Source organism: Hirundo rustica, chromosome 8, assembly GCF_015227805.2.
Source record: "Hirundo rustica isolate bHirRus1 chromosome 8, bHirRus1.pri.v3, whole genome shotgun sequence".
In the NCBI taxonomy this organism is placed as follows: domain Eukaryota; kingdom Metazoa; phylum Chordata; class Aves; order Passeriformes; family Hirundinidae; genus Hirundo; species Hirundo rustica.
The window spans coordinates 24,595,822-24,608,859 of record NC_053457.1 but is presented as its reverse complement, the minus strand read 5'-3'; the positions used below and the strand labels follow the sequence as shown (position 1 = coordinate 24,608,859).

The window sequence follows — 13,038 nt, the reverse complement described above, 5'->3', positions numbered from 1 at the left end:
CTTATTTCCTGTTTCCTCATTGGTTTCAATGCTGCATCCCAAATTCACAAAACTCCTGCTGAGTTAACCTCAGAAAAAGGGCCTGAGCCCAAAATGGGGTTTTCAACAGTTCTTGGCAGTGGTCTAAATTCAATTTCTTTGAGCAACTGTGAAAAAATTTTACCAAGAGCTCTTTTAGGCATATCAGATAACCCCACTCCAATTCTATATCTGCACTTTTTGCTGCACTGCACTCTTTGCTGCACTGCACTTTGCCGTCTTCTTTGCACTACAAATGCCATGTATATTATAAATAATAGGCAGACAGGAATCCCACACCATTTCGTTGAGCCCTTTTTCTCCCCCCCACCAATATACAGAGACAGCTGAAGGGCACAAAGATGTTTATTCTCTCAGAAAGAGCAGCAGTGCTTTTATTGACTAATGCTGGCTTGGCACAGGAACTCTGATTAACTCCTATCATGTTAAGTCACATTGTTTGCAAATTGTCCCCATTTCCCTCCCTCAGCATCTCCACCAAAAAACCCCAAGAACATCCCACATATTCAAGGGAAAATGGTAGCATCAGTAAAGGAAAAAAATAGAGAAGTTTCATTCTCACTTTTTGAAGGACACACATTTCTTCAGAGGAAGAGATGGTAAGGTTTTCATAATGTTTGCTGACCTGAAAAAAAAATATTGCATTTCCAGAAGTGTGAAGGAATTCTGTTCCATTAATTCATTTGCATTTCATCCCCCATAAGATTAGGAACATAACCCTTTCTGTCTCCCCTGTCAGCTGACATTCCACATCACAGCTAGGCTGAGGCCACTGTCATGCCCCATTAAACATTAGTGGACTTTGCTCAGCCAGTACAAGTATTTAAAAACTCCCTAGAAAACACATTAATCAAATGGATCTGCAGTTGTGTAAAATCAAAGTTTTTAAATGTACCATATTTAATACGCAATGGACTGTCAAGCACCTCCAGCATGCCAAATTGCCACAGCTCATTGCATCTCCTGGCTTATGAAAAACATGTAGAAGTAGAAGCACAGCCCTTTTGATATGCCTACTTTTTCCATATTCTTGTTTCCTTAAAAAAAATTTCAAAGCTCAATTCTAAATATAGAAGCAACAGGAAAAATTTAGTACAGACCATAACCTGAGCAGGATCATAAAGCCCATGTCAGATCACAGTATGACTTATTCACCTGTGTGGGAAAACGAATACATATATTCACATGCCCCATAAAATTTATGGCTCTCATTTTAAAACAAAGGTGACAAATACTTGTGCAATTTAGAAAATGGACCACTTTTCATGATTTAGCAGAGACACACGCAGCATACTGTGTTCCAATTACAAACTAAATGGCACGCATTCACTGGCAAATGAGAAACAGAAAATTATTTGCTTTGAATGTGTTGAATCTTGAGAGAGAATTTGAAGTGGCACAGCACACAAAACATCTCCAGCATGCATTTAATCCACAAAGATCAGCTTGAGGCTTCACACATGAATTAGTGACCAGCACAACACCAAATACTCCTGTCCCGTGCCACAACAATAACATTACACAGCCCAACAATAAAACATTCACCCATTCAATCGCCTCTAGTTGCTCTTTGTTTGCTGTTGCTGGCTGTTCCCCAGAAAGATCTGTCACTTCTGAACTCATCTATGCAATATGCAGGGCATGGCCTCACCTTTAATGTAACTGGCTGTGGCAAATTTAGAAGTCACATAAAGATGGGTAAAAACTCAGAGTTTAATGCTGGGGAGAGTTGCAATGGTTTTCCAGGGTGTACCTCTCTTTCCTCCTTTTACCCTCCTGTGGCATTGGAACAGCTCTGGCAGCAAAGTCAGACTGTACTGAGGGGTAAAATAGAGCAACTCTAAGCCAATAACACAGGAAAGGCAATGGGACCAGCATCTGTCCCTGGAAGGTCAGGAGCTACCAGAACACTGTTACAGATTCATTTCTGGCTTATATTGCCCTAATTCCATGACCTGTGAGAGAGCTGTAGCTAAATAACAGCTTCCCTAAACTTAAGACATTTACTCAAAATTTACACCAGGAACTGAATGTATCAAGGCACATCCAAAGTGTGTGGAGATAAGAAGAACATACATGATTACAGGAAAGGCAAACACAGCAAAATAAGGACTTAACTAGGTGAATAATGAAGAGAAAGCAGCACTCAAGTTGCTGATCATACCCTTCTACTTCCATGCAAATGAAACGAACCTGAATGCTTGCCTGAACATGAGGCTAGGAAATGCCATTCATCGCATTTACTCCTCATCCAGCACCAGCTCCACAGCTCATCTTCCTGAAATAAGGTTTACAGAGGTGCTGAAACAGAATATGTAGCCTGCAGCTTGTTTTTCTAACAGGAAGAGGTGTGCCTACCGGCAAGGTGGGCTTTGCTAGCTTAGCAAATCCAACCCCCTGCTAAGAGGAAAACATGCATGGAGTCTTCTAGAAGAAAAAAAGTAAAACAGTACATCTTTAAAAATCCATGCAGAGTCAAGAAGAGGCTGGAATAATTCCACTGTCCTTTCTTGTCTCATTTGAACTGAGTACAAGAAGGGCCTGAGGCAGAGCTACCAGCGAGGAGCACACCTCAGGAACACAAACCTGAGGAGAGATGCTGCAGAGGTGGACAGCTTGTGGAGATGGGCAACCTCACCACAGCAGCAGTGCAGTGTAACCCTCAGGTGTGAGGGAGAGAGATTGCTCACTGGACTGATGAATACAAGCACACACACAGGATAATCTGGGGGTGCTGTCTAGTTCCACATCTCCTTTCATTGCCATCACTCTGGAGTTTGGAATCCGACAAATGAGATCGAGGTACCCCAGACTTCTACTCACGATTTCACCCCCAAGTAAAGGTATCAGCAACATCACAGGAAAACACGTTCCCTCCTCCACCGAAGCAATAAAGCTGTGCATCGTTCTGGAGTGGAAGAATAACGTCACAGTGGTAAGAATGAAACCATACACGATGCCACAGGTGAAAAATTCAGCTTTGTATTATACGTAATGTATATATACAATAAGGGTGATGGCACGTATTCCTTCAAATCCCAATCTCTCCCAAGTTCTGAAAACAAAGTCCCAGACCTCCCTACATATTTCGACAGAAATGGCAAATTTCAGTGGGGAAAAAAAAAAAAAAAAAAAAAAAAAAAAAAAAAGATAGCAAGAGGACAAGCTTAGTGCAAACCCAAGAAAGCCTCAGTCTTTTCCCTAGACTGCACTTTTCATTCATTTTGCCTTACAGCGCAGCACAAATTGCTGAGCTAAAGAATCTCCTGATTTCAAACATAAAAGCACAGAGTAACAAGGCCGTGGTCTGAAGGATCACTGCTTTGCCTTTCTCATACTCAGACAATCCTTGCTCTGTTCTGCACAGAGAAGGAAACTGTCCACCCTGTTCACACCACATCCTCCGGGACAGATGAGCACCCAACATACCGAAGTGGCTTCCCCCAATACACTCCCTGAATTTTTAGCTATTTAAAAAGAACAACAGCAAACAAAAGCTCAATTGTAAGTACATCCTGAACTTAAAATCATCTAGAAAGACCTTCCTTCATTCCCTGCTGTAGCTTTTTTTATTGCTGCCAGCTACACCGCAGTGCCCTAGGGTAAGTCACAAAATTCTCCATTCTTTTGAGACAGGAATAGTTCAGTTTAGAGAAGGAGCCATTGTCCGTGTCACGGGATACGTGTACCTGATGTCAGCACTGGGTTTGGGAAATAGGAAACCAAGCTGAGAGAGAAGAGGAAGAACTTCATTGTAGTACAAACGCACCCACATCAGCAGGAAGGATTTGGTTTAGAACATGGGCAAGAGCTCCTTACAGAGGTTCTGAAAATGCACTTAAAGATCACATCACACCTGGGACTCCATGATATTGGATGTGATGCAGACACTGTCACTGCCAAGAACTGTTTTCATACTAAGCAGACTGTAGAAAGGAAGAGAAATGAATAATTTGTAGCCATCGAACTAGCACTGTCTTACAAGAGTTGGAGAGCAAATGCAGATTTTATATTGTGCACAAAAGGAGCAGAAGGTATCAGACAGTGCAGACTACCTGAGAGCCTGTCTCATGCATCTGTGGTTAAAGAGCTGCATATCAGCATGGCACACGAACCAGCACATCAAGCTAAGAAAAAGTATTACACATCACAGTCTTGACAGAATCGCATGGGGTGGTTGTGACTGAGGTGCAGGACCTGGCAGTTCACCTTACTGAACTTCACACAACTGGCATTTCAATCCAGCATGTCCTGATCCCTCTGCATTCCTACTCCTCAGCACATCAGCACTCCTGCACAACTTAGTGTTGTCTGTAAACTGGATAAGACTGCTCTCAATCCCCCCATCCAGGTCATTGTGAAGGATATGAAATGGGACTGGCCCCAGTACTGAGCCCTGGAGAGCACCAGGCACGCCTGGCTGCCCTCTGGGTGCAGAACCAGTCACATCACCCCTGGGCCCAGCCACACAGCTGGTTTTTAACCCAGTGAAGTGTATTCCCATCCCATCCATCTGCAGACAGTTTCTCCAGGAGAATGCTATAGGTGACAGTGTCAAATGCCTTACTAGAGTGCGGGCAGACACATCTGCAGCCTTTCCATCATCCACTAGGCAGGTCACCTGGGAACAGGAGAACAGGTTGGTCAAGCAGGACCTGCCTTTCCCAAGCCCCTGCGGGCTGGGGCTGATCCCCTGGTTGTCCCATGTGTGCTGTGTGATGTCACTGCTCCATAACATTGCCCAAACCAAGGTCAGGGTCAGCAGCACTCCTTTCCACCAGCCCATCTGTCTGATACCAGACCACACAGAACAAGAGTTAAACTCTTTCCTCCAGCCAGAAAGAGAGGTGAATTCTCAGCCATCCAAACACAAAACTCCAGTCTTAAATGCCCATCTCTTACAGACTGATTTCTGATCCGACTTCAATATTGTCAGGATTGTGGTGGGAGGATCACACTCCTCAGTTTGACCCCTTTGACAGTGATCCCTGGAGCACAATCAGAGCAACCAGGCAAAATGAGGAGCACGCACTGTAAATACAGGGGCTGTGAGTAGCTTTGCATCTCCATGCCAGGTCTAAGGCAGCAGCTCCCAGTGTTTGTGGTAGCAGGGAGGGCAGATTCCAGCAGCAGCAGGATGGGGATGCTGGGCTGGATTTCCACCATAAGAACTATTTCTGTCAAAGCATTTTCAGAAGATGATTCTTAGGAGGATGTTACAGCCTCCCTAGCAAGGAGGGAAAGGCAATGTGACAAGAACCAAATAAGCCTACTCACAGGTTCAAAGGCAGAGAATTACAGCCTATAGCTCTGATACCAAATGGCAACTCCAAGCCTTCAGCTGCCTTCCCTTGCCAGAAGTTAGCAGGCATCTGCTATAAGCATGCACTTCTGTGGCTTGCTGTCATCACCAAAGGCTGATGGTAGATCTGCGAAGAAAGCAGAGGTACTAGGACCAGGATTTTTGTCATTTCTCTCCCTTTTCTGGGCTTAAGGACCAGCATTATAGTCAGCTGCAAAGTCCAAAAGAGGCAAATTAATAATTTATGTAATTATTAATGATTTTAATTTATGTTTCTATTAGATTTGCTGGAAATTTCTTGTCATACAGTCTAAAACTGGTTGTGGATCAAGTCAAGGGTAAGTGCACACAACTTCCTCTATGCCAGCTGGCCTTCTCCAGCTCCAAAGATTCCCATGGCTACAAGCATCTCTCTCCATCACAGCTGCCACAAAACCACAGCCAGACGGAGCTGGGATAGCAACAGAAGGCAGGAGACTCTACGAGCACCATTTTCCTTTCCCCATCTGGGAGACTACTCAGATTTCAGGCTCTGTTGTGGCTTCTCATCTTCCCAAGGAGGCTCTGGTAGCTGCTGCTCAAGACTCCCTGCACATCATGCTTCCTGCTAACTCACACTGTGTTGTTACTTGCAGAAGCTAGATTGCCACATTTTCACTTTTTTTAATGAAATTTTGGTTAAAAATGGAGGTAGTTTGGGGGAAAAGTATTTTCAAAATTTTAAATAAAATGCATATTTTCACTTCAAATTTGTAACAGTTCACAGGCAGTTTGTTTTCCCCATAAAGAAGATTCAGAACTAAACTATGCATGTTTAATAATGGCATTTATTTTACAGATTTTTCTAAGCACTTCCATTTCCCCCCTACTTCTTGCCGTCTTCTCCTATTTATCTAGAGACTCAAAAAAGTATGCAACTTGCTCATTCCTCCCAGACCTGTCAGAGGGTTTAAAAGAACATATTTTTCATAAGATAATGAGGACTTACTTAAAAAGCTTTTATGAAAAGCAGCATTGTGTTTATGCTTTTTAGAAGCGACTAAAAATTCCACAAGCAGATTTGAAGTCAATAACCATTCAGCAAAAAGTTTTCCTTCAGAGAACTTCAACAAGCAGTGACTGAAGTCTGACAGTCAGGATGCTGCATGGACTTGGATCTATATTAACACAAAAGCACTCGAATTCCTCCCCCAGACACATCTTTATTACTGCGTTATACTTAACTAGAAACTCAAGTTTGGTGTTGAGGCAAATTGACAACACATGCACACCTTAAAGAAGTTTTTTGATTCTACAAGGCATACTGGGGGCTACATATTATTGCACCTCAATTCAATCTTCCTCAACAATTGCCAGAATAATTTGTCTGCTTCCCACCCCCCCACAACTGAGACTGATTTCTTTTCCCACTGTAAAATAAAACCCTCATTGCCATGGAAATTTACTAGTAAATTCCCATAAGGCACAGTCTTATTCTGCCTTTCCACTTACAAAATTAAACTTAAAAAGTGACAGAAATTGGCCAAGGGCAAGAGTGAAGGAATCATAGTGGTGCACTGAAGGATCACAGTCAAGGCATGCAGTTAAAGACTAATAACAACTGTGACTTTAAGGCAGGATCTAATATATAAAAAAAGAGCATGTTGTATTAGTTGTTAAGCAGATGACATTAACAAAATGCAGGAATGGGGGAGAAAACAGCTTTGTAATACATGAGGTGCCTTCTTTCCAGTAAGAGAGAGCTGTTAGACGATTACAGGAATTCTGCTGGGATAAAGCAGAATTCTGTCACCTACAGTCACAAAGAGCTACTAAGATCAGAAGTGGTGTGAAATAGGGCTAACAGTATGATCAGGAAGAGAAAAAAAAAAATCCCACAAGTGGAACCTTGATTATAAAAACAAAAGCAAAACCTAATGTGATCATTCTCCATATAAATCTTCAGTAATTATCACTAAGGAAAGAATTAACCTACACTGACATTTTAGCTGGGGAATACACAATGATTTCTAATCCCAAGTGCTGGAATATCAATCAATTTTTTGGTAGCAGTGATTCCTAGCTTGTTTTGAAGTGAGTTTAATCACTTAAATCACTAGTAAAACAGCTAATTTCTTTGGCAGCACAAACCTGGACTTCTTGACACAGAAGATTCATTCCACAAATTTTCTTTCGTGTTTCTGAACTCCTAAAGACTAAGTGAATCCATGTTTCCATCTGCTGGGTTGAAACATTTGTTCAACAACAATATTCTTCCAACATTTATCACTGTCACCTGTTCATTAAGCACTGGATATGGAATTACAGCTCTACCAAAGAAAGAATGTATCTAGGCTCTTCCCATCTAAACAGAATGCTCTTTCATCCTGTTATGAAAGTTTCCTTCTCCCCAAGGGAATCTCAAAATGCTTAAATGCCCTGCACTGGTTTACTGTACACAGAGATTTGCCAGTTTTGGCACACAGCTCCTCTGGGGAGATAGGTGTCAGCTGTTTTAACAGCCCACAACAGAGACGAGAGCGTGTCCTCCTGAACACACAAAGGAGATTCTCTGGGAATCACCCTGGAACTACGCTGAACTCGGACTCTGGAGGACTTCATGTCTACCGCTTCCAAATGGTCCCACAATATCTCTGAAGCAACAGGGATGTTTGTTTTAGGCTATATCCAAAGGAGGCTCTAGAGTTGCAGACATCAGGATGGCACATGAATGGTCTATAAAAAATTTGACAAATTAACAGTAGGACCAAGGACCACTGTGAGACAGGATAAGGATATTTTTCCCAATTTACAAATAAACCATGGCTCACTGTACCTAAGTAATTTCTACACAGTAACAAAAGAAGTCTGTGGTGGATTGAACCCCAGCTTATACCTGACTTGTTCCTCCTTTAGCTGTTCTTGAAGCCGTCCATTGCTGCAAAGAATAAATATGAGCTCTATCTATGGAAGGGAAATCTCCCATTCTTATAAAGTATCTCTCCCCAAGACCCCAGACTAGTTTTTTTTTGTTTCAAAAACTCCTATTTCACCATTTCTAGTATCTGAAGGATGCAGGTACCCTGTCCTTTCAGGAAAAGCTGCCTCCATATGTTAATTTCTATGACAGCCTTGACACCCATGTCTATGTACCACTTATTTTTAGTCCAAACTCTGCCACCAAAAGTAGTGAATCCATTTTTTCCTCCATAACAGCTAAAATAAAGTTTTGCACTTTCATGGTTTTACCCATCAAGAGCTCCCAAAGCTGCACAAACTGATGCACCAAGGGGGGGGTCCATCAAACAGATCTACTCCATGACAACAATGTATATAGACTGTGACTGAAATCTCCCCACGGTCTCACAAGTGCAGTGCTATTTTCAACATTTTTTTAGAGCTGGGGTAAAAGAAATCAAAGAAATTTGCTACAGAACAGGGCATTGAATTTAAATTACTCAGTTCATGTGCAAAATGTCTAAGCACTAGACCAGTCTTCCCTTTACTAAAAAGGAAAAGAATAGAACAGACCACAATGTGCTCAGGTGACAATATCATAACTTCTTTAAACTGCATATTTCTTACTAAAACCTTCAGATCATTGGAAACATTGATGTTCCCCTACGTCCTTTCATAGCCTAATTCCTCCTCTTCTCCACTTCCAAACTTTGCTGCATTGAAAATGTCATCGTTCACTTGGTGACACATCCCAGCCATGTAGGGTGGCGGCTGAGTCACCTCCCTGCTGTGACGAGGTGTATAGTGACAAGCACCTCACAACTGCACACTCCTTTTTTGGGCACTTTGTGTTGGAGGTTGCTCTATACAAAGGCTGGGTGGGAGGAACAAATCAGGGTGGAAGAACTCCACACACACAAAGGAGAAAGGAGGGATTGGAGGTGGCCTTGGCAATCAAATTACATCTTCAAGCACAGTCAAGCTAAAGGGCACACAGATAAGCAGGCAAAGATTGAAAGACCAGGAATGAGTCAGAGCCTCATTTGGGCTGACATTCTGCTGATATCTGATGAAGGCTCTGAAGTAAAGCATCTCTTGAAGCATCTATGTCTCTCCACAGACTCTGTGGAGATACTGGGAGGTAGCACCACATCTTTGGCATTGATGCCAGCATAAAATGTTCCTCTCTTTCTCCTACAAATTCTGAGTCTTCCAGTTCATGAGGAGGTTGGTTCACCTTCTTCTCAGGCCTGCTAGTAATACTGTTTGTGGGGTTCTCCAGGAAACTGGAAAAGCAAATTATCATAATTTAGGTAAATAAGTATACATATAAAAATGTTTCTTTTGTCAGGGGAGAAAGGGCCAGAAATCCCCTCATCCAGCTTTGCTGTTCAAGACAATGGACCAGCACCACAGATCACCTAAAATTCCCAAACCTTATTTGACCCTGCCCTCATACCCATGTCAGAGAATGTCTTACAAGGCAGATGATCATACAGCACCCACAGCAGTAACTACTGCCTAAAAGGCACTGAAAAATCAGACTGTTCAGTCTAAGCTGGACTTTGGGGAGTAGGTAGGGAAAAAGTCCTTCAAACTGGTGACATCTCTTTATACCAAGTGCATGATTTTGCCTTGAGTCCTTGAGGGCCAAACCCCCCATCTCTTGTGTATGAGAGAGAAGCTGACCTTGTGGTGCTGAACATCCAGAAAAACAGCTTATTTACATCCTTACCCCAAGGAATAAATTTGCTAATGAAGGCTGGCCTCAGCAGGATGGCAGATCAGCTGAATACATCCTCTTCTCTCTCTAATGCTGTGTTTCCTATGGTTTTATACGAAACACTGTCCAGTGTGGCACCTGGTTAACCAAGGAAACAAACCTGGAACTGACCACCAAACTGTAGCCTTCTTGCACATTTATTTGTGCCTCCTTTCTCTGAATTAGGAAGTGCATTATGGCAGATGGGTGCATTATGATGTCCTGGAAATATCTGCTGCAAACTTCTGGAAAAACTTTCATTTCCTCTTTGGCCTGCACTGTGAGAAGTGCCTTTTCTTGCACCAACCGGTCCACCAAAATACTGGACTTTTTATCAGAGCAATTTCCAACTAATAGAGAAACAGAATAACTGCAAGCAGTGCTAGAGCATCACTGACAACTAAGGAGAGGAAGCTTTCTCCATTCTCTTAGTGTTTTCCACTTAAATATAAGCCCTCTTGCTATGTCATGATGACCTGAAGACCCCTATGAGATGAAACTACAGGTCAGTTATTCTCCTCTTCTGTGTTCTACTTCAAGTCAGCTCAGAACCAATTTTAAATGCTTTTAAAAGTAAACTCTGTACAGGAATCATTTATTGACACTTTCTTGTAACTGGAGTTGAGCAATTCTTCCTGTGGAGGCCACACTAAATGTCTGCAATGGGTTTGACCTCACAGGACACATTCCTAATGTAGTCTTTGTCCAGTTTACCCTCTGGGGAGCAAGAGGGGAATAGAAAAAAGTACAAGAGCAAAAATGAGAATTCAGTGCATTGTAGAGCGTTCTCCCTGGTGTAATTGTCTTGGCTGCACAAAAGCAGAAAGTAACTATTTCTGGGGCTTCTGTAAGAATCTCAGCTTAACAGCTGACCCTTACATATAGCCTAGTTACAAAAAGAGATGCTCCATCATTCACACATCACTTCCTCACCTTTGGCTGAAGTAACTGGAAAGGGATCAATGATAAAGATAAAACCTGAAAAATCAGATGTATTCCCAAAGGGACCAGGAGGTTTTTACTTGTATTTAAAAAGCTTTGAGAAATGTTAACAGTAAGTCAATACAGACAGGTAAAAGAAATGCAGTTGGGTTGCCTCTTGCTCCCAGGAGCAAGCAGATAAGGAAAGAGCACAACACTCACACAGTGAAAAGAGATCTGCAAAGTTAATGCCTTTCTCAAGCTTGCAGCAGACCAGAGTGTAACTCTGAACCCCGCATGCTGTGCAAGCTGCTCTAAACTGGCTATGAGTATTCACTTTATTCTGCACTTACCAGTGTCTTTAGCACTGCTTATCCTTTTTTCAATTGGGATAGAGTTAATTATCTTCCTATTAGCTGTTACGGGGCTGTGGTTTGGATTTAGGATGAGAATAATGTGGGTAACGTGCTGATGTTTTAGCTGTTGCTGAGCAGCACTTACACTAAATCAAGGACTTTTCAGAGCCTTTCCTGCCTGGCCAGAGAGAAGGCTGGGAATCCACAAGAAGCTGGGAGGGGGCACAACCAAGACAGCTGGACTAAGGGATGCTCCAGGTCAGATGGCATCGTGCTGAACAGTAAAGATGGGGGAGCTGGCTGAGGTTGGCAGCCTGCATGAGAGATTGCATGGCTGGAGAGGGACACAGAGAATTCCCTGCCTTGCACCATCCCAGCCAAACCAGAGCACCCAACTCAAGCCTTTAAGTTCACTATGAGACAAATGGAAAACAGTGGCATGCTCACCCCCATGCGCTGTGCACTGTGCTGCCTCTCTCCCAAAACCTCCTGTCCAAGGCTGCAGCAGATGAAGGTTCAAACCCTGCCATAATGCTTAGTGGAGTGTGCTGGCCACTTAACACACAGGAATTCTGCACATGTTGGGGAAGATGGCGTTAAGCCCTGTGGTACTTTCACATGGACAGGAATTACTGCAGAGTCACCAGATTCCCAGCAGCACCTGCCAAAGGACAAAGATTCATTACATTTCAAATTTCTGCTTAGTGTCACCCCCAGCCCTCAGAAATTAGTCTTCAATGTTTCCAGCCCTATAACAATCCCTTTTAAAAGGCTTCTTCATTTTCTGGTCTTTTTGTGTCACATACCTAATCAAATGTGGTAAATTTATTCTATAGTCCTTTCTACACATTCTCTCCCTCTTCGAGATAATTTTCAAATGAATTTTTTTTCCAGCATCTGCTCCTTCCTGCTTCTGTACCACTGCTGTAAATGGGGTTTTTTTTCCTTGACATCAAAAGAAGCAAAATAGGTCTTCATAAGATAGTTTTCTGGCTGATTACACAGAAGTAGTGCAGTAGTCATGAGCAATAGATAAGCAGCTTTAACACATGATAGTTTTGCTTCTCTGGGCTGTAGAACAACATAAATATGTTAATGCACCCAGCTGTGTACCCGGCAGAGCTCACAGCAGCCTCTGCCCTCGGCTGCAAAGACGAGCACACACCTCAGTGGGCAGGGCTCCCGCTCTGCCCCCACACCTGCAGCTGTGCACAGGCACCAGCACAGCAGCACAACACCCCCAAGGTGCTCTGTGCAACCACTAAACCACATGGGGCCAGCATGGGAGGTGGTGACAGCTGGAGATGTCCCTCAGGGGGTGATGAACCCATTGGGTGGGGAAGTAACACAGCCCAGGTCCTCTGAAGAAAACTGGTCATGAAGAAAAATGAGGAATAGTCTTTAGCTGTCCACTCACAGATCCCATCCAGACCATACCTGAATTAACCCACTCACTGATTTCTTTTTTCTAAAAAAAAAAAGCAAAACAAAACATTAAAAAAACCCTCTGGTGCTCCCTTGTGTTCATATTTAGGTAGCAAACAAGCAAGAAGCTGGAAAAACCCAGTCAAGTAAAAACCAAATTTTTGCAAAGGGGCTCAGGCAGGCAGTACTTAGAGAACCATTTCCTGAACAGAAACAGTCTTAATTGGCTGACAGCACAGAGATACTCAGTTTTATGCATTGCAAAAGCAGGGTCTGTAGCAAACTACAGTCCTGGT

The 13,038-nt window shown here is 42.9% G+C and overlaps 1 long non-coding RNA gene across 3 annotated transcripts in view; it reads right to left on the bottom strand.

The window, feature by feature from the left end:
* Positions 1 to 6,283: 6,283 nt before the first annotated feature.
* Positions 6,284 to 13,038, bottom strand: part of LOC120755881 (uncharacterized) — a 70,733-nt gene continuing 63,978 nt past the window's right edge. For 2 of the 3 annotated variants that reach the window (XR_009208076.1, XR_005701896.2), the window contains exons 2-3: positions 11,765 to 11,978; positions 6,284 to 9,564 (exon numbers count right to left, since the gene is read on the bottom strand). This is a non-coding gene — a long non-coding RNA (uncharacterized LOC120755881). Of the gene's footprint in view, positions 9,565 to 11,764; positions 11,979 to 12,754; positions 12,791 to 13,038 lie in introns of those variants that run through there. The other variant, XR_005701897.2, reaches the window with a different exon arrangement.